The following is a 21,994-nucleotide window of genomic DNA, read 5'->3' as shown; positions in this document are numbered from 1 at the left end:
ACTTATTGTGAAATGTTGATTTGTGCATATGTTCCTGACTTCTAATCTCATAAAGAGATTAGTAGAGTGTGTCTAGAAATAAATACATATATATTTGATATATATACCTGTGTGGTGTCCTTTCATTTAGTAATTCAAGAGATATAAGGTAAAACAAGCTGATTTATATTCATCTAAATACTTAGCCTGAAGGCTCTCCACAGCTACCACTAGGATAGCTTTCTTTAAAAGGTTGCCTTAAACCTATCTACCATAAGAGTTGAATTGTACTGGTGCAAGGTGTCCACTTTAACTAGTGAACAGCATATACCAGGCCAACTTCTCACACGATAGAACAGGGCGGCGCCATCCCCATTGTCATCCCTGACTCTGAACTGGATGAGCATTGTCCTATGCCGGGCACCGACGGGGACAGACTCCGCATAGTGGAGCCAGTTCCTTATTCATATGATAAGCTTGGAAGAATGGGAGGAGGTTGCGGACGCTAATATATACCAGTTAGAAGAGACAGAGGACAGCTGATACGAGGGTCTGACGGATGCTAGTGGCCTGACACCTCCCTAGATACTGGCCTGGTCTCTTCTCCTACCGTAGTTACATGGAAGAGTGTGAATAGTGGTTGAGGACCTTATGCATCCCTAAGTGGCAGTCTAGACAAACTTCATGACAGAGGTGCTTCAACCTGGAGCTGCACCCTCAGAACCATTACTCCCATTTAATGAAGCCCTTACAGATGTCTTACTAGGGGCCCGGTCCAAGGCCTGGCCAGGGGCTTTTGTGCATAGGACAATTGCCCACCACCATTGGCCCGCCCCACAGGACCCCAGTTTCCTCACCCAGCACCTCAGCCTGGAGATCTTGGTAGTTCAGGCCTCCGCCTCTAAAATTGACCTAGTGCTTCCTGTATCACTCTACCTGACAGGGAATCCAAAAGGCTGGATATCTTCGGGAAGAAGATGTTTTCTTCTGCCAGCCTGACGCTGTTGTTGGTGTAAACTGCATGCCTCTTGGACCGAAACTCCCATACCATTTGAGACTTGATTGCCCAAGAACTGTCCATGGTTTCAGAGGAGGCCCGAGCCATACACTCTCAAGCAGCAATTGTTGATGGGAAAGATGCAGTCAAGTTCACCATATGATGTGGGCTGGATATGACCGACTCCCTGAGCAGAGTGATTTCATCATTGGTGGCTCTTCTGCGCCACCCATGGCTCAGAACGACTGGCTTTTCGAGGGATGGCGAGGTCTCACCCATGGACATGTCCTTTAATGGCTTTCGGTTGTTTGGAGTGAAAGCAGACTGTGTGCTTGAGCGCTTTAGGGACAGCAGAGTGACAGCCAGCTCCTTCAACCTTCCAATGGCCCATGCCAATCCCCAGTTTGCCTTCCACCCCCACCTATGTGCATGCACAGCCACCCCGGCCAACAATCCTCACAATCTTTTTGTGGCTGAGGACGCTGTTCCCATAGACCACGTGGGACAGGCAGCCAGAGGCTGAGCCTGTCCCCCCTCCCCAGACAGCTGCAGCCTCCAAACCCCTTTAGTATGCCCTCTGTCCATCATAGGCAACCAGTGGGCAGCAGGATACACCATCACCGCACCACTGGTGGTCAAAAACATCTGACTGTTGGGTTTTTAAGGTTGTCCAAAGGGGCTACTCATTTCCCTTTGTAACCCCCCCACCACCAATGCCCCTACTTGTGACAAGCTGGTGGAGGACCACCTCTCCTTGGTTCATTAGGAGGTGTTAGCCCTCTTGACCAAGGGAACTATAGAGAAGGTACCGGCATCAGAAGTGGTCGAGGTTATTATTACTGCTACTTTGTGGTGCCCAAGAAGGAAGGAGGACTTTGCCCTATTTTAGACGTGCGCCTTCTCAATCCATTCCTGAAAAAGGAGAAATTCAAAATGCTCACACTTGCGCAAGTCCTGGCTGTCCTGGACCCAGGAGACTGGATGGAATTGCTGGACTTCCAGAACGCTTATCTTTACACACCCGTCCTGCCTGCCCACAGGTGCTATCTGCGGTTCATGGTAGGCCATTAGCACTTTCAGTTTGCAGTGCTCCCTTTTGGCCTTACCAGCGCCCCTCAGTGTTCACGAAAGTGATGGTGGTGATTGCAGCTCAACTGCAGAGGTCAGGGATTCCGGTCTTTTCCTACCTCGACAATTGGCTGTTGAAGGCAAGCTTGCCCCAGGCAGTCGTCGCTCACTACCATATTACGGCAAACCTTCTACATTTGCACTATTAACATGCTGAAGTCACAACTCACTCCCTCTCAGATGCTCCCTTTCATTGGAGCTGTTCTGGATACACTGCTGTTTCTGGCTTATCCTCCCGAGTGGCGAGTATAGGATATTCAGGCTATGAAACCAATGTTTCAACCTCTATCCTGGATAACAGTGAGACTGACTCTGAGGCTGTTGGGCCTCATGCATCCTTCTTGTGACACATGCTCACTGGCATATGAGGGCTCTGCAGTGGGACCTGAAGTTCCAGTGGGCACACGGGAATCCCTCTTCGACATGGTCCAGATCTCGGAGCGATTCCCAAAAGACCTGAAGTGGTGGCAAAAAAAAACACATCTGAAAGAAACACGTTAGTTAGATTTCTTACCTTGGAATATCCCCAGGCGTCAGGCTGTATCCGGAAAGATTTTTCGTCAGCAGTACCCTTGTGCGTCGGTAGGCGTCGTCTGCGACTCCACGTCGGTCATCGTGATCGCCGGGATGACGTCGTCGGAGTACCTAGACGCCGCCCTCGAGCGCTTATGTCAGTTCTTCTTTTTTCTGCGCCAGTAAGCGCAGATACGGGAAGAGCATACCCTTTAGTCACTTTTTGACTAACTTTTTGGACTTTTTTGGTCTATTCTATCGAGTCGACCTCGACTCCTGGTGCCGGTAGGGATGCCCGGGTTCAAGCTGTGTGATGCCTGTCACCGACTGATGTCGGTTACTGACCCCCACCGTAGGTGTCTCTACTGCCTTGGGGCCGACCATGATGACAAGTCGTGCCTTGACCTCGAAGGCTAGGCGGGAGCGGTCCCGCAAGCTCCTCGAGATCAGGCAGTCGGCTCCGCGCTGCTCGAGGTCCCGGTCGAGGAGGAGGTCGAGGGACCGGTCGCAGAGCCGAAGTAATTACCGCTCGTCGGGTTTGAAGTCCTCGCATTCAGGTAAGTCGCGGCACATTAAGAAGAAGTCGAAGAAGTGACACAGCTCTTCTGACTCCCCTCGCCGGTCACGTGACTCGGCTGAGGGTTCGGGTGGCACCACCCGCGCGGCTCCGTCAGAGCCGCAGGAGTCGCGTCTGGCCCCATACCCTCCAGTCCCTGGGCCTAATGCGACTCCGGGCGAGATTCGGGACTTCCTCGTGGCCATGAGGAGTCTTGCTCTGCCGTCGCGACCTGCCAGCGTGCCTTCGGGCCCTGCAGGTCCGACTGGGAGGCCTAGCGAGCCGGCGGCTTCGGCCCCGGCGCCGTCGTTGACTTTGGTCCCGACGCCGCAGGTCCCCGTGGGATCCAGGCCTGGATCTCGGTCGACGCCGGTTGACCTTACGACCCCTCCGCCGGTGCCGACCCCTATGGTGCCTCCTCTAGCGTCGTCTTCGGACAATGCCATCCCCAGTTTCAGCCCTGGTCTGGGTCCAGCATCGGAACGGCACCACCTGCCGCCATCTCCAGCGTCGATGGATGAGCATTTCATCTACCACCCGGCTCCATCCTTTCTACCTGTATACCAGGAGACGGATGAAGGAGAGGACTGGGAGGGGTCTGAGGACAGCAGTGCCAGTTAAGTCAGGACTGGGCAGATGAGCTGGGGGATGCCAGTGGTCTCGACACTTTTCCTGACACTGGCTTCATCTCTCCTCCTTCCGTGGCTACGGAGGAGGGTGCAATTTATTCTGTGGTGCTGCGCAGGGCTGCCAAGGCCCTTCACCTGGAGCTCCCTACAGCGGCCGTGAGGACTAACCTCCTCACTGAGGTGCTTCAACCTCCAGTAAGCTCTTCGGAGCCTCTACTGCAGTTCAATGAGGCCCTCACTGAAGTTCTGATGGGCACTTGGTCCAAGCCCTCCACAGTCACTCATGTGGACCGGAACGTGACCCGGCGCCACCGCCCTGCTCTGGGCGACCCCAGCTTTCTGTCAGTGCACCCCACCCCTGAGAGTCTGGTTATCCAGGCCTCTACGTCCCAGACCGCCTTCCCGTCCGCTCCTGCGGATCGGGAATCCAAAAGGTTGAAGCAGTTTGGGAAGAAACTGTTTTCCTCCCTCAGTTTGGGGTTGCGGTCCATTAATACCGCGTGCCTTTTGGACCGTTATACCCTCTCCTTGTAGGATATGGTGGCAGACGGGCTGCCCCAGTGTCCGGAGGAGGCCCGGACATGGCTCGCCCAGGCTCTTGCTGAGGGGCGGGATGCAGCGCGGTACTCCATTTGATGTGGGCCTGTCACCACGAACTCGCTAGGTAGAGCGATTGCGACGACGGTGGCGATTCGTCGTCACGCCTGGCTGAGGTCCACAAATTTTTCAGGGGATGTCCAGAGCACACTCATGGACATGCACTTCGATGGCCGTCTCCTTTTTGGCGACAAAGCAGATAGTGCGCTGGAGCGCTTTAAGGACTCTAGGGCTACGGCCAAGTCCTTGGACCTCTCGGCCCCGCGCCCGCAAACTTCCACTTTTCGCCCCTTTCGTGGCCAAGGAAGGGGTGCCCCCACACGTCCGTCTAGCCACAGGCCGCAGAACCAGCCTCAACGTGGTCGCAGAAGTGGTTTCCACCGTGGCAGAGCAGGGGCACAGAGAGCCGGTCAGTCCACATCTGCTCCCGCAGCATCTGCCTCAAAGCCTTCCTAGTCTGACCTTTCAGGCCCATTTCACGCCAGTGGGAGGCAGAGTTCGCCATCACCTGCGCCACTGGCATACCACAACATCGGACAGGTGGGTGCTGCAAATCGTCAGAAGGGGCTACCCCCTCCCCTTCGAGGTGACCCCTCCAGCTATGCCACCGCAGTACCACCACATGTCGGGGGATCACTTGCAACTTCTGCAGGAGGAAGTTACGGCCCTCTTGGCCAAGGGGGTCATCGAGCGTGTTGCTAGCCCAGAAGTAGGACGGGTTTTTAATCCCACTAATTTCTGGTTCCCAAGAAGGGCAAAGGGGGCCTACGCCCTATCTTGGACCTCAGGAGCGTCAACGCCTTCCTCCGGTAGGAGAAGTTCAAGATGCTCACTTTAGCTCAGGTTCTGGCTGCCCAAGACCCTGGAGACTGGATGGTAGCGTTGGACTTGCAGGACGAATATTTCCACATCCCCGTCCTGCCGGCCCACCGGTGTTACCTACGGTTCATGGTAGACCACGAGCACTTTCAGTTTACTGTGCTCCCCTTCGGCCTCACCAGTGCCCCTCGGGTGTTCACGAAAGTGATGGCGGTAGTCGCAGCTCATCTGCGCAGATTAGGGGTTCCAGTCTTCCCCTATCTCGACGCCCTTTCTGGGCACTAGTTTTTGGCACCAGTGTCGGTTTCTTGCATGGCTCTGCTTTCCTGGCGCGGAAAGCTATGTACAAGAACTGACGTCAGCGCGCGCGGGTGGCGTCTAAGTACTCCTACGACGTCATCCCAGCGATCACGACGCCGACGACAGATGCGGAATCGCAGACGACGCCTACCGACGCGCAAGGGTACTGCTGGCGAAAAATCTTTCCGGATCCAGCCTGACGCCTGGGGATATTCTAAGGTAAGGAATCTAACTAACTAATGTTTCTTACAGATATATCATTACCGAAGGTAAGTAACTTGTTCAACTGGGTAAGTGGCAGACCACTGTCCCTTCTCCAACCTGAACTGACGGTGGTGACAGATGCATCACTTTTGAGTCGGGCAGCCATCTGAGAGACGTGGGGATCAGAGTACTCTGTGCTCCGATGGACGCTGATCTCCACACAAACTGTTTAGCTCCGAGTGATCCGACTGGCATGGAAGGCCTTCCTTCCTTCAATCAAGAGAAGGCTGATTCAGGTGTTCATGTTCAACACCACTGCTATGTGGTACTGCAACAAACAGTGCTTAGTGGGGTCGTGGACCACTTGTCAAGAGGTTCTGCTCCTCTGGACATAGATGGAACATCAGAGTATTTCACTGGTGGTTCAACACCTAGCGGGGTCTAACTCAGTCATCGATGCCTAGTGGATCATGAATGGCATCTTCATGAGGAGGTGGTGCAAGGTCTCTTCTATGAATGGGGAGAGACTTGGTTGGATCTGTTCTCCTAAGTCAGGAATGTGTAGTGTCAGCAGTTTTGCATGATGCAGCTCCAAGGCACATCTCGCTCGAAGATGCTTTTCATTTCAAGTAGAGCTCAGGCCTTCTGTACGCCTTTCTAATAAAATCACTCCTGCCTGGAGTTCTCAAGAAGGTCAGGAATGACCGGGCCCAATTCATTCTAGTGGAATAGGCATAGATAATTTGGTATCCCAAGCTGTTGTGCATGGGCGTTTTGATCAGCTGCCTCTTTGGGGGGATCTTCTGTCGTGGGCAACAGGGCAGGGTTCTGCACCCAAACCTGACAACGCTTCATCTTCATGCATGGAGATTGAGGGGCAACAGTTGACAGCTTTCTACCTTTCACCCAAAGTCTGTGACGTTATCTTGGCAGCCAGGCGTCCCTCCACCAAAATGATATACGCCTGCCGTTGGAGTATGTTGGTGGCGTGGTGTACAGATAAACAAGTTGACCCCCTATTTGTGACCCTTTCCCAGGTTCTTTTGTTTATCCTCACTGTAGCCCGGCAGGGCTCTGTGGTGTGTACCTTAAAAGCATATCTTTCTGCCACATCTGCATTTCTGTGGTTCCCAGATCAGCCTTCCCTGTTCAAGTCACCTATTGTAAATAGGTTTTAGAAAAAGGTCTCCAACACATCATTCCACCTTCACCCTTCATCATGCTTCAGTTGGACCTTAATTTAGTTCTAATGTTTCTCATGTTGACTCCTTTTGAGCCATTACCTAACTGCCCTAACAGACTCCTAATTATAAAAACGGCCTATCTATTGGCAAGAACATCTGCCCAGCGGGTCAGTGAGATACAGTCTTTACCATTTCAGCCTCCGTACCTTACCATCTACCCAGACAAGCTGTTTCTTTGGACTTGTGCACCCTTTCTACAAAAGGTGCTCATTCTTTTCATGCAGGCTACACCATCATCCTGCCTACTTTTTACGCTCTACCTCACCTCTCTAAAGAAAATGAGAGACTTGATTGTCTAGACCCAAAAAGAGGGTTGTCATTCTTCAAGAGAATTCCGGGTGGATGATCAACTCTTTGTGGGGAACGTCGAAGCGATAAAAGGAAAGGCAGTGCAGAAATGGACCATCTCACCATAAATTGTCCTTTATATCAAAATCTGCTACACACTGGCCAAAAAGCAACCTCCTGAAGGTCTGCGAGCTCATTCCACCAGAGCCATGGCTGTGACCACTGCATTTGCTCATGGGGTACCTGTACTGGACATATGTCAGGCAACAATATGGGCTTCTCTGTACACGTTTACGAAACACCACTGCCTGGACATTCAGGTCCACCGAGACAAAATCTTCGCCTGTTTGGTACTTCAGGACTTCCTAGTTTAATCCGTGTTGCAGCCCCACCTACGGGGAGGTATTGCTTAGATATCCATTCTCAGGTTAGGAATCTATGGTTAGAAGTCTCTATTGGATGAACAAGTTACTTACATTTAGTAACGCCTCATCTGGTTTAGACTCTGTCTAGCCGCACATTGCTTACTGATCCACCCATACTTCCAGCTCTGCGAACCGATTCAGAGTCAAGGACTGTTTCCCGCTTAAGGCCCTAATTTCACGCACCAGTGGTCAGTGTTCTTTTGTGACTCCGTGCTTTTGCCATGGAAAGTCATGAAAAGAAACTGGCGTCAGCATGCTGGGGTGGAGCCTATATATGCACCACGCACATAACTTCTGGCACAGACAACGCCGTGCGGAGGCAAATGACGCAGGGGTACTGCTCACGAATACATTACTGAATCCAGTCTCACACATGTATTATTCTAAGGTAAGGAATCTGTGGCTAGATAGAGTCTCTACCAGATAAGGTGTTACCGATGGTAAGTAACTTGTTCTTTAATAAACATGTCACACCTAGGGTAGGCCCTAGGCAACCTAGTGGGCAGGGTGCAGTGTATTTTAAAAGTTGGACATTTACTTTTAAGTTTTACATGTCCTAGTAGTAAAAAACTCTTACATTTGTTTTTCACTACTGCACGGCCTACCTCTCCCAAGGGCCAAAAGAATGAGTTCCTACATTACATCTGATAAGTGGTAACATTCAATTGGGAGCAGGTATGAATATTGAGTTTGGTGTCTATGGAATTGAAATTTAAAACCCTTGTTAATGGTAACGTCAGATTTAATTCACACTTCTGAAAATGCTACTTTTAGAAAATTAACAATTATGTACCACATGATCAAGAAATCAATCAGCATGATCAAGAGGAATTGTTCACAATTTACTGTCATCACATTCATACATTTTTAAAAAAAATTCTTGACGTGTACTATATACCATTAGAACACAAACAAAAACCAAAAGACGCTGTGAAGCAACAACATGGCCAATAGAGATGGAAGCTCTGACTTGGAACTTTGTAAAGCGACTCATTTGCTGAATACGCTGTATCTTTGGGCGAACAAGTAATTGGTGATACAAGCTCTAAAGTTGAATGCGAGGCCAAGCATGAATGTCACGGACTAGTGGCAGCCCCACTTAAATAAAACCAGCTAACATAGTCACTCTTAACAATAAAAATCCCACGGAGTGCGACACAGTCGGGGAGCCTAGAAAACAACAGTTCATTTTCCTGAGGAGACTCTTTAAATGAGAATGGGTTGTCACAATCTAAAATATGGAGCTGACAAAAGTAATTTTGTCGTGGAGTTAACTGTTGGAAAATCGAGTTTCATCTGTATATTAAAGACTCTCTACAACCCCTAGAAACATTTAGCATTCTGGAGTATGGACATGACAATAATAGTATCACTCTGCATCTAGCTGAATGCAATGAACTACATTGGCTAACACCAATAGAAATGATGCATAATGATTTGAACAGTATTATTTTCAACTGTACGAGGATGTTTTTTAAACACAGTGTTGATTTAAACACATTTGGTGGAAAAGTAATTAATGTGGGGTCTAAATTTGTTAACTGTGGATGTTTATATGATATATGCCAAAAAACTTTGTAAAAAATTAGTGAATGTGATGACAGTAAAATGTGAACCATTCCTCTTGATCATGTTAATTGATTTCTTGATAATGTGGTAAATAATTGTTAATTGTTTCAGACAAGGTTTCGTCGTATATATTGTTAAAAGTTGTCTATCCTTGCTGAAATAGAAGGACCCAACCCCAGTCTGGCGATTACTTTTGGAAAATTGGCATTTTCTTGTAATAACCATTCGATGCCTGCAGCCTGCTTCCTGGGTTGCATTACTAGGTGTAGCTGGCATTTGGTCTTTGTGTATTACTCTCAGACAGTGGGACAAAGGGAAGATAGATATTGGTAGGATGGGCCATATCTGACTTAATGAAGGGAATGGGCTGTCACCTACCACACTGGCACATCACAAAAGCTCTGCCGGAGCAGTCTCACACAGGGTTTCACCCTAGTCTTTTGTGACCCCAGAGAAGTTGGGGTCAGGGCAGGGAAGCAGGAAATTCCAAGCATCTTTGTGGGTGGAAACCTACAGACCTTCTCCTACTTCAAAGTGGGCACTGGTTATAAATAATTGACCCTCAGACCCAACTCTTCAGTACACCTCTGGACATGTGGAACTCTCAAAAGAACTGCTGTGCCACTGTTCAAGGACTGCTATTCTGCTGCCTGAGTGAAAAAGACTCGACCTGCATATTAAACACAGGATCACCAGAGTTGCTCCGAGGGTTAGTTGGCTGACTTCCTCCTCAGAGCCTCAGGGACAGACAATGCTCCAACCACCTTGACCCTAGCAAATGGACTCTATCTGCTGTGAGTCCTACCCCCCTCAAGTGGTGCCACCCCAGTCCTGAACCCTTGGAAGTGGGCCTGAAGGTGCTCTGCCAGCCCAGCTATAATCCTGTGAGCAGAACCGACTCAGCTCAACAATCTCCTCGCAACCACTTCAGAACCGCTGCTGCAGAACGCATCTACGACACAAGACTCCTCATCACAGCCCCACAGCTTTCTTGGAACTGCCGCTCAAGGCAGGCCTTGGCATTCTAAGCCTCTCATCGACCGCATCCTCAACAACAATGCAGAACTTTGCATCGCAGTACCGCAGCTTCCTCGGACCTGCCACTGTGCAATGCAGGCTGGAAAACCAGGATTTATGGTACTTTATTCAATGGGCCTAACTTGGTCCCTGAATCTGGCCCGCACTCCATTGCAGTCGGCCTGAACTTGTGACTTTGTCCTGGTCTGGCGCCAACAAATAACCACAGTTGGTGCTTTGTGTTTCTAGGCAATGTTTAATCTTAAAACTTTGAAATTACATATCTCTGGTATTACTGATTGTATTCTTGTCATTTTGATCTGAAATCATTTATTAGTTTTCTCTATTGTTATAAACTGGTGTGGTGATTTTTCATGGGTTGTATTTTCACTTTATTACTGTTTGATGTGCTGTATGAATACTTTACACATTGGCTCAAAGTTGAGCCTGACTGCTTTTTTGAAAAGCTACCAGAGGGTTAAACACAGGTTAATTTGGGATTTGCTTTTGTTTCACCATGACAGAGATTGTGGTTGCTGATTGAGTAGGGTTTTACGCCCCTCAACCAGTAGCCCAATTTTCTACTAAAACACATTGTTCCCTGGCTTTGATAGCAGCTCTTCTATGGCAGATGTGCCCATGTGCATGGCACGAAATGCCATTACTCACAGTGAGGAGAGTCTGTGACAGATGTGGGCTGACCCACTGTCCCATATTGTATACTGTGGTGGGTGGAAGCAAAATGTGAATGGCAATCAAACAGACCAATAGGTGAAGACCACTGGGGAAAACCCCTATGTGTATGCACATATATATTTTTTAAGATTTGTTTTTAAAAAAATCAAGAGGCCTTGGTAAATGGCAGCTGTAACTACGCAGTGCACAGGGCTACAATACCCAACATTGAGAGATAAGGTAACACATGGACTCTTTAGATGTAAATATTATCATGAGCATGGTCCAGGTACTAGGTAACCGCCATTTTACAGGTCATATAAAAATCCTTTTTTGAATAGCATTAAGATGTTTATGTTGTGTTTGTGTAACTTTTGATAGAACAACTTTGTTTTTAGATTCCGGTAAACTTTTGAGCTATTAAATCCGCTCCAAATATTCATCTACACTGGTAATAAACAATGTTTGAATATACATATGCAACATTATATTCTAGGATGAAATTTAGCATATAATCACATCGTCATTTTCTTTTGTGTGCTTAAGCCTACCTTTTGCTTTGATATATATGTATGATGAAAAGAAAAATTTGCAGAATGTATGTTCAATTTTGATATATAATTGTGACCTGTAATAGATGAGTAAGCCAAATATATGTGTTAAGAGTCATGGATCCGACCAATATATATGAGACACAGATATGAAAATAATTAGTCTGCGTATTAATAACTTGTTGAATGTTTTCTCTCTTTTTTCTCATTGTATTTGTGTTCTTAATGACGTTTTTGAATGACTGTATCGTTTGTGATATGCAAGGACTATCTTGTTTAAATGTTGTTTCTTTCTTGAAGAAGCAACAGATGATTATTGTTGCTGAGAAACATATCACAGGCAAAGTATGTAAAGAAAAGATGACAAGTTTACAAAGCAACTCTGAGGACTTTTGGTTTTTCTACAATTGACTTGCAAAAGAATAAAAAAAATAAATGGACCATACTTTGAGCCTCATGTAGTTAGTTCTGACTATGTCGAACTTTATTCCCTTATCTGCCAACAGTGAGAGGACTTGGACAGAGGGTCAATTCGGATAGTGACTGCTATGGGAAAACCTTTACAGGACTCTCAAGAAGGTGGACAGCTCATCATGAGGGAAGCCACCACCACTAAATGCGTGCAATTTAGCAGTGGAACTAGAGGACTTGAAATCTAAATGTTTCTTTTCCATTTTGCCTAGATATGCTGTATTACAAACCTTCATGATGAGGGGCAGACCCTCATCATGAAGTGTGATCAGTCCAAACCCCAGCTGTCACCTAACAGGTCAGTTGGAAACTGTGGCTCCAAAAGGCATGGTTGTTAATCCTGGCTTTTCTAATTTGCCACATTGTGTGCTCTTGGGCGATATCTATTTAGACTTATTCCTCTGCTCCTATTTGTCCAACATTTGTAGCAGTTATAGTGAAGCTAATATCTGCTAGTATGTTTGTGATACAAACTGGCCCCAACACACACTGAATATTACCAGTCAGTGACAAAGTGTCCATTCCCATGGTCTATCCACCAAAATGTGCTTTTGTAGTAAAGTTACTGCCCTAGGATTAAGCAATGCTCTGTTGCAGCCTCATTGTTCATATTTACCAATCTGACTTTGGTCAAATCCTACTTTGCATATACTTCTGCCCCCCAATTTGCACGGCCAGCTAACAGAAGCTCAATTGGCCCGTTTGCGAAGACAAAAATGCTTGATGCATGTGCCCCTAAATGCCTGAAATTTCAGGTCCGGTTCCTAATGACATAATAAAGCACAACCTGTTGTTACATTTTTATTAATTATGTAATTAGAATAGTAATTCTCTGTCTCTCCTTTTTTGGCTTCATCTCTTCTACCTCACCACTCCACCTTTACCTCAATCTCTCTACCAGTCTCTACATCTCTTTGTATCCACACCCTTTCTATATCTCAACTCTTTTTTCCTCATGGCTCCTAATACCCCTTTCTCTATTTCACCTCTACATACTTCTCTTTCTCACAACACCCACCTCTGTGTGTGCAGACCACTACATCTGTACCTCTTTATCTCTCTCTCAACCTCAACTGTCTGTCTAGATCACACTTCTTTCCGCATCACACTCTTGTGTTTCTCGCCCCCCTTTTTGTATCTTTTCTACATCTGGTTCCCCTCTTTCTCAAATGCATCATTCTCTTTACTTCACCCCTATATTTTTCTCGATTCATCTACCTCACTTCTCTCCGTACCTCATTTCCCTCCATATACTTCACACTGCTCTTAGTACCTCATCTCTACCCCACTTCTCTCTCGCTACATACATCTCATTTCAGCTCACACGTTATTTACCGTCTCACATCTCCACCTTCCCATATCTCTTTCTACCCTTGTTTGTTCTACCTCATCTCTCTCATCACATAACACTTGTCTCGCTTCCTCTGTTTCTCTATTTCTTTTTCTAAATCTATCATTACTTTCACCCTCTCTCTATCATCTGTTTGCACCTTATCTCTATTTCAACTCAATCTTTCTACCTCACCTCTCTATCTTTGTACATCTCTCTATTTCACCTCTCTGTCTCTAACGCATCGCCCTGTCTCTACCTCTTTTTACATCACAACCCTTTCTCTCACATCCTCTCCTTCTTTATCTCACCTCTGTCTCTACGTTTTTGTCCTCCTTATCTTTTTTTTCCATTGCTGCTTCTCTATCTTTCTCTTTGCCTCGCTACTGTCTTTACTTTACCTGTCTTTTTAAACCTCTTCTCAGTTTGTCCCTCTCTTTACCTGACTACACTATCTACCTTTCATCTCACTCTACTTCTCTCACTTTCTCACCTAGCTACTTGTTTATTTCTACCTCTCCCTCTGTTTTTTTCTAACTTGCCTCTCTTTCTACCTTACCTCTCCTTTCACCTTACCCTTACTCCACCCATTCTGTCTCTCTATATTTTCTTGCTCTATCTGCAGCTCTCTCTACCTCACTTTAAAACCATACTTATCTCTGCATACCTCTTTCTCGGTTGTATGACACAACCACGCATGCCTAAACCACGTGTTCCTTAACAATGGGGTCGGAACAACCGATGCGTCTTAACCATGCATTCTTTTACCATGCAAATCTTTACAACAACTTGCCTTAGGGAAAGCGCTCGACTGTGGAATAGTCTAATTTACTATTCCAACTCCAGTCTGCTCAACAGTAGGGAAAGCGTTGGACTTTAATGTCCAACACCTCTTTACCTAAGGCTTGTCATTGTAACGACATGCGTAGTAAAGGAATGAGTGGTTAAGATGCATTTGTTGTTACGACCGTGTTGCAAAGGCAATGTGTGGTTTGGCCGTTGTACTTGCTGTTTCCCCTCTTTCTCTAACTATCCCTTACTCTTTCTACTTCTCTGTATCTTTCCAGCTAACTCACACTGCTCTCTCTACCATACGTCTCCACCTAGCTCACCTATCTCTATGTCATTTCTATCTCCATCTTCCTTTCCCTTTGCATCACCTCTCTCAGTATGCCTTTCTTTTTACCTCTCTGTTGTTCACCTGGCTACCTCACCCTCCATTTCAGATACACAGAAGAGCCAGGGGTCACTATCTAGGGTATCCATAAAAAGAAGAGAGCGGGGATAAGGCAGGTCAAAAGGGTTACAAATAAAACTATTACATTTCACTCCATTGAATGGTAAGACTCATGAGAGTTCTAATTTGATTTTCACTGTAGGACTGGGAATGCCAGTTGTGGAGTGTTATTTATTTGTGATTATCAATAATAAGCACTTAAATCTACAATTTCAAGAGTAATGTACATGTCAATAGGACACCATGCAACAATGTATTTTGTTTTTATGTGCTTTGGTATGTTGAACGTCCTGTGGCATGCTTTCAACCCTATCTCATGTACTTGGTAACAGCACACTTTTCACAGGTACATGTTACTACACCTTGCACTGAAGCTTTAATGCCCGTATTGTCTGGAGAGTAACCGGCTATCAATACTATCTTGTGCGAATATCAAATGATTTTGCCCATTCTGTATTTACAGGGAAATGGGACATTACATATTAACCAAGATTCTTGGGAGTCATTTTACCACTCATTAAATATTGCCTAAAGTTTGAATATGATCCTAATACTCCCAGATTCTTTACAGTGAATACAATAATTAGATCAGACCTGAAAACATGCTTCTAAGCCCTAAATTGTATTACAAGCACACCAACCAGTAATAAACCAAGCGAAAAAGAAATAATATTTTAGTAATGTCCCTAAATAACAAAATGCAGTGTGTGGACCTGCAGGTGTTTATCAGTGATTATATGTTTGCACTCATGAGGTCTATGGGCCAGATATACGACTATTGGAAATGGCGACTCGCAAATTGTGCCATATTGCGAGTCGCAATTTTCGAATCGCAATTTACAATGTACAACAGTGCCTGCGACACTGTTTACAATTCCCAATGGGGTTGCATACTGCATGTCTCATGCATATTAATGAGGCTGTCGCAGTTTGTGACCCCATTGGGAATGGCTGTCACTCCCAGGGATGGTGGCCTTCTGGAGTCAGCAGACCTCTAGGTCTGGGAGGACTGCTTTTAAATGAAGCAGTTTTTTTTTTAAATGCAGCCCGTTTTCCTTAAAGGAAAATGGGTTGCATTTAAAAAAAAAAAAAAATGAAACGTTTGTGTTTCATTTTTTAAGGGCAGGTAGTGGTCCCCAAGGGGAAGTGGGTGGTAAACTGTAAGTGTTTTGCGACCGCAATTGCAGTCGCAAAAAATTCTTACATAGGGGTTGGACTCGCTATTAAGAAGGGACGCCCTTGGAACGTCATTTCCTAATAGCGAGTCGCTAACTCTATTTTGCGAGTCGCTATTTAATTAGCGACTCGCAAAATAGGGTTAGTACATGGGCCACAGGTTTTTTGCGAGCGTAAACAGGTCTAAAACCCATTTGCACACGCAAAAAACAATTGTACATCTGGCCCAAGTCCCTTTTTTGCAATTTTATCAGTTATTGAAGGTTTAAAACTTAAAACAAAAATTAAAAGATAATTCAGTGCCATCTCTTGGGCCTGATTTGGTGAAACATGGGTAATAAATTCAATTTTTTTCAGACCAGGGTGGTCCAAAATATGTGGTGACCTGGGGGCTATTTATCAAAATGACTCTTCTCAAAGCTGCTGTCACAGTTTGAGAGGTTTTCAGGGGCAGTGTAGGCTCCTGTTTCACCCTCCTGGCCAGCCCTGCCATCGAAAATTAGCACTCATGTCACTTGTTTCGAGTTAGCCTATTAAACTCACAGATGGGAGGTCTTTCTGCACTATCTAATCCAATCTGTGGTGTTTGGCCTTATGATCTCTACACCAGGGGCTGCTTTAAAGGTTTTGCTCAGAGCTCCCCTTCCCCGTAGCTGTATTTTATTCACACTTAGCATCCAAAGTTGCTGGACTTTCCAGGTCCATATGTGAAAGCTGTTCTTTTTCAGATTGATTTCTGTGCAGTCTGGGTCTTATAGCTCTAGTTTTATATTGTGATCACCAAGACTTTAAGTCCTAGAATGCAAATGAAAAACCCTGGTAAGGGAGTAGTTAGTTCCACCTGGAAGTTGTAAACTTCACAGGGATAAGCAGCATTTAAAAAATGATTGTAGCTACTTTATGCTATGCTGCAACTCCTTCATGCCGAAAGCCCTGTAAATAAACACCACTCAATCCAAGCTCTTCTTCACTTTATATATATAGGGTTTAAAGGGAAACACACTCTCAAAGCAGCTTTTACAATTTGCCTGTTTCCTTTATCTATGCTTTGTCATTTTTTAAAAGCTAGAAGTAGGGCATTTACCATTCTTCACCGCATGAGGCAGATACCACAAAAATACCCCACCCATCAGCAGCTCCCACACCCAGGTTAATTTTGGAGCAGGCGGAATTAGTGAGAGTCTCCGGCGCCATACTGTAGAACTCTCCTGAGTACCTTCCACCCCAAGGCTAATTGTGGCGCTTGATTGCATAGCAGGGCCAGAACCTCTGGCCCCATGCATTCCCTGATCTTCCTTTCAGCGCAGTGTACCAAGAAACTTAAGACCACATTTACAAGAGGTTTTAGTGGTCGCAAATGGAGAATCAGGCCTTTAGTAACAGCTAAATAGCCTTTTGACATGTACTAACCTTATTTTGCAAGTCGGTAACCTATTAGCGATGTGCAAAATAGAGTTTGCGAGTCGGTATTAGGAAGGGGTGTGTCAAGGGCGTACCTTCCTAATAGCAAGTCTAGGGGGATGTATGAATGTTTTGCGACCGGAACGCGGTCATAAAAGATTCACAGTTTACCGCCTACACCAAGTAGGTGGTAAGTCAGCCACAAACGGAAAGTGATCCCCATGGAACCCCTTCCCCTGTGTGAATGGTTGCGAAAACGCATCCCATTTTCCTTTAGGGAAAGCGGGCTGCATTTTTTTTTTTTAACATTGATGTATTTAAAAGCAACAACAGACATGATGGTCAGATGTCCCCAGCAGCCCATCATCCCTGTGTTTTTAGCGATTTCAGTGAGTCGCAAATTGTTACCTACCTCATGACTATTGATGCGGTAGGTCATTTGCGACCTCATTAGTAATTGCTAAATGTGTCGGAGACACATTAGTACATAACATTTTGCGACTTCCTAATTGGGAGTCACAAAAAGTTGCAATTAGGAACTCACTAAATGAAGCGGTTGTACATGTGGACCTAAGGGCCTTATTTAGAGTTAGGTGGATGTGATACTTTGTCAAAATGTAATGGATAACTTGTCATTCAAGTGCTATAGGCTGTAATGCACTGAACGGGACATCCCCCAAGTTTCTGACATAGTATCTCACCCACCAAACTCTAACGATGGGCCTTAGTACCTTTTACGTCTCTTGTCTTTGTGTGTGCTCTTGAAACACTCTAGGCGCTCATTGGAAGTCCTAGTACACATAGGTTATGGAATAGGACAAAGACTGAACACTGTTAATGCAGACAAATAAACTTGATATGCAGCTTCATAAATAAAATGCTAAAATGTCTATTTAATGTGCTATTATTTGATGAATATCAGATTATCTCATGGGAGGCTTGGACGACAAATATGTAATTCAATCAAACAAACTGATTCAGAAGGTGAAAGTTAATGGTGAGATGCATGATTGATTTTGTATTACTTGAGTGATATGTTGTTTGTAAAGATAGTGTAATTTGAGAATACATAACTGATATTAACATCCACTCTCATTCATTATCCTCGCAGAATGAAGGGAAAGAGAAATTGGAACGAACACATAAAGAAAAGGTGCGTCGATTACAGGATCATCTGAGAATGAAAGAGGGAGAAATAAAGAGCTATTTGGAATATTTTGAACACTACAAAGAAAAGCGAAGGCAACAAATGAGAATGTTACGAGACCGAGAGAATCGACTTCAAAATCAAGTGCTCAAACTTGAGAAAGAAATAGTAGACTGTAACACAATGTCATCTTTCCTGAACACTGTAGAGAAACCCTCTAGTGATGAAGGAGTTGGGCAGTCTGTAGAAACAGACACATTCCAAAACCATATCAGGTCTCCTGATACTGAGGAAGACAGAGAAGGAGCAAAAATCTGTAATGACGATGATGAGGATCACTTAAAAAAACAAATAAAAAAGCTGCAGAATGATCTTAAAATACTGCTTGAAAGAGAAGAAGTCAATAATGAAGAAAGAGAGGAACTACTTAACCGGCTACAGAAGTCTGAAGACAATGAAGATTTTCTGAATAGGAAACTAGAGGAATTCCGTTGTCGTATTTCTGAGCTGAAACTAACAGAGTACAATCTTCAGCAATTCGTAGAGGATCTTGAAGAGGAAAACAAGAGGTTAAAAAATGAACTAAAAGTAAATTCTTATAAAGAGGAGGAGAATCCACGTGTAGCAGCCAAAGAATGCAATACGCACAATATCCCGGACATAAGCTTGGTAAGCAAATTAATTATGTAATATATGAACCTCTACACCGCCACAGTTATTGTATTACTGCAGTCTGCATTGTAAGGTTAATAGAATTACTTTGCAATTGAACAGGAATCTAACACTTAAACTATTTGCTAGATTATTGTGTGTTTTGATTGAACTTAGTAGCATAGCTGACTTTGCAAATTACATTATAGGATGTGTTAGGATAAATCCTTAGGAGCAGGGTTCTGATCCATCAGGATTATTTATATGGCCCTTCGACCTTGCTGCTCTCTCTAAAAAATTCTCTATGTCAATGATCAGAAACTTCATGTCAGGTTCACACCAATCCTTTATTACATCTTGTTCATAGTTGGCAATGCTCCCACCATATTCCTCTTAACTTCATCCCTTATAAAGGATATCTTTAACCTTGGTTACAGCATTTTATGCGTGGGTGAATGTCGTATTGAGGTTGCAGGGCCATAACTGCAGTCCAGCCACACATCTTGTGGCTTTTACACAAGGCAGTGAACAATGGATTTTTTTTTACTGCAGTAGAGATACTCATCTTGCTGGCTCTTCTTGACCAGGGCTTATTCCTCCTCTCTGTACTTATAGCTGGCTGGCTAAACATGTTTCTAGGAGAACAAATCAATTAAGCAGCACCATGGTCCTCTTTTAATTTTGGATTGGAGAGTTACTTGATGTGGTATACTGGCAATATGGTGATAAAATGAAAACATTATTTTACAAGCTATTTAAAAAACAATCTGACCAGTGGATAAATGACTGTAAATACAAATTAAAATCCTACCAAGAGTGTGGTGAATGTGGTTGGATCCAACTTCCAATTGTGGAAAATAACAGTTCCCACCCTTCATGGTTAGCTATCATTAACAAGTATCAACTTTAAACTCAGCGTCCTTATGGCCTTCATATGAGAAACTTGATTCAATTAAAGTTGATGATGCACATGTTTAATTATATGTGTTTCACCAAGAGACCATCTGGCTCTACAAAGATTTCATGTCCTACCACATTTCATAATGAATAAGGTACCACCATCTACTCAATATTACACAATGTTGTAAACTACACTTGACCTTTTTCCAACGTGCCTCCTCATGTAAAAATTGCTTTTGGTGATTCCCCTACTCAAAAATTGCTTCACTAGAACTCTCTAACCTTACAACATACACCTTGATTACATTAATCTCTTTTGGGTAGGGCTACTTGAGAGGGCTATCGCCTGCCATTTTCAATGGTTTGCAGAGTCGAAGGATATTTGTCATCCCTTCCTAGAAGGCCTCCTGACTGATAAAAGCTGAGGAAGCTGCACAAGTACTTGCTAACTCTATTTCTAGAGCAGTAGAATCATTGGCACCTGCTTCTTTCCGGTACATAGCAAGGCGCAGCCCCTCGGCCCCCTGGTACACTGACACACTAAGACTCCTGAGGCAGTCCTGTAGGAGGCAGGAGAGAAGATGGCGAAAGACATGGGATCCTTCTGAAGGCGAGGCTCATAAGCGTTTGCTACGAGATTATAAGGCTAGGCTAATAAGTGAAAAGCAGGAGTTTTTCACCAATCTCACTGCCTCCCTTACTTCATCTAGGGAGCTTTTTAAAATTGTGGACTCCCTTTGTTCTCTACAAATGCCGGATCCGGTGGTTGGATCTCAGGAGCTCTGTAATAACATCTCAGACTTCTTTCATAATAAAATTGAGGACATATTCACTGCCCTGGAAGTTCAGAGGAGCACTTTGGGTCTCCAACCTCCTTCGGCCCATTTAAGCTCTGAAGCCTGGACGAGAGATCCTTCTAAGACTCTCTCCTGTTTTCCGCTACTATCCTCTGAGGAGATGGATCTTCTCTTAAATAGAATAAAATCGGCCTCTCCTTTGGATCCCTGTCCTTTGAAAGTGCTGAAAGCATGTAAGGATACCTTAGCACCCCCTTTGATGGAGGTGATGAATAGTGCGTTAACTCAGGGAGTCTTTCCGGCGGTCTGGAAAAAGGCAATTGTGAAGCCCTTGCTTAAAAAGCCCACCCTGGATCCGGAAACGCTTAAGAACTTTCGTCCGATATCTTTGCTTCCAGCACCGGCGAAAATGCTAGAACTCCATCTTAATGTGCATTTGTCGGCCTTTCTAGATCTTTCTGGATATCTGGATGACTCCCAGCATGGTTTTAGGAAGTGTCACAGCACTGAGTCAGCACTCACTATGGTGACGGACTATATTCGAGGAAAGGTGGATCAGGGTCAGACCACTCTTTTGGTCCTCTTAGACCTCACTGCAGCATTTGATACTCTTTCTCCCTCGACGTTAACATCTCGTCTGAGGGAGTTAGGAGTGACGGGTACTGCCTTGAGTCTTTTGTCCTCCTTCTTAGAGCAAAGAGAACAAAGGGTTAAGCTCGGCGAGTTTCTCTCCCCTGCTAAAGCCTTGCAATGCTGGGTCCCACAGGGTTCGGCTCTTAGCCCGACCCTGTTTAATATCTATATAGCCCCTCTGGCAAGGCTTGTGAAATCGCAGGGGATGGAGGTTGTGTCATACGCCGATGACACCCAAATTATGGTGTCCCTGACCCACTCGAAGAATATCTCAGCGTTCAACTTTAGGAGCTGCATGCAGGCAGTCTCCGAATGGATGATTTTAAACTCTCTGAAGTTGAACGGTGATAAGACCGAAGTCCTGATTTTTGGGAACAATCATTGTTCCCATTGTTGGTCTGATGAGTGGTGGCCCCCTTATCTGGGTTCTTGTCCTATTCCATCTCAGTCCGCCAGGAACCTGGGCGTTATATTTGACACTTCACTGTCAATGACCCTCCAGGTTAACAGAACGGTTTCTACTTGCTGGGGGATCATTAAGATTCTGAGGAGAATTGTTCACTATCTCTCTCCTCAATCACGTATGCAGATTGTGGTGGAATTGGTTGGATCAAGACTAGATTACTGCAACTCCTTATATGCTGAAATTAATAGGGGCTTGATCCATCGCCTTCAGGTGATACAAAATGCGGCAGCGCGATTTGTTCTATCTGCTCCTGCTGCATCTTCGGCCACCTTAGCCAGGAAAAGCCTCCACTAG

The sequence above is a fragment of the Triturus cristatus genome, chromosome 2_2 (genome assembly GCF_964204655.1).
Source record: "Triturus cristatus chromosome 2_2, aTriCri1.1, whole genome shotgun sequence".
Classification (NCBI taxonomy): Eukaryota; Metazoa; Chordata; class Amphibia; order Caudata; family Salamandridae; genus Triturus; species Triturus cristatus.
This window is presented reverse-complemented; position numbering follows the sequence as displayed.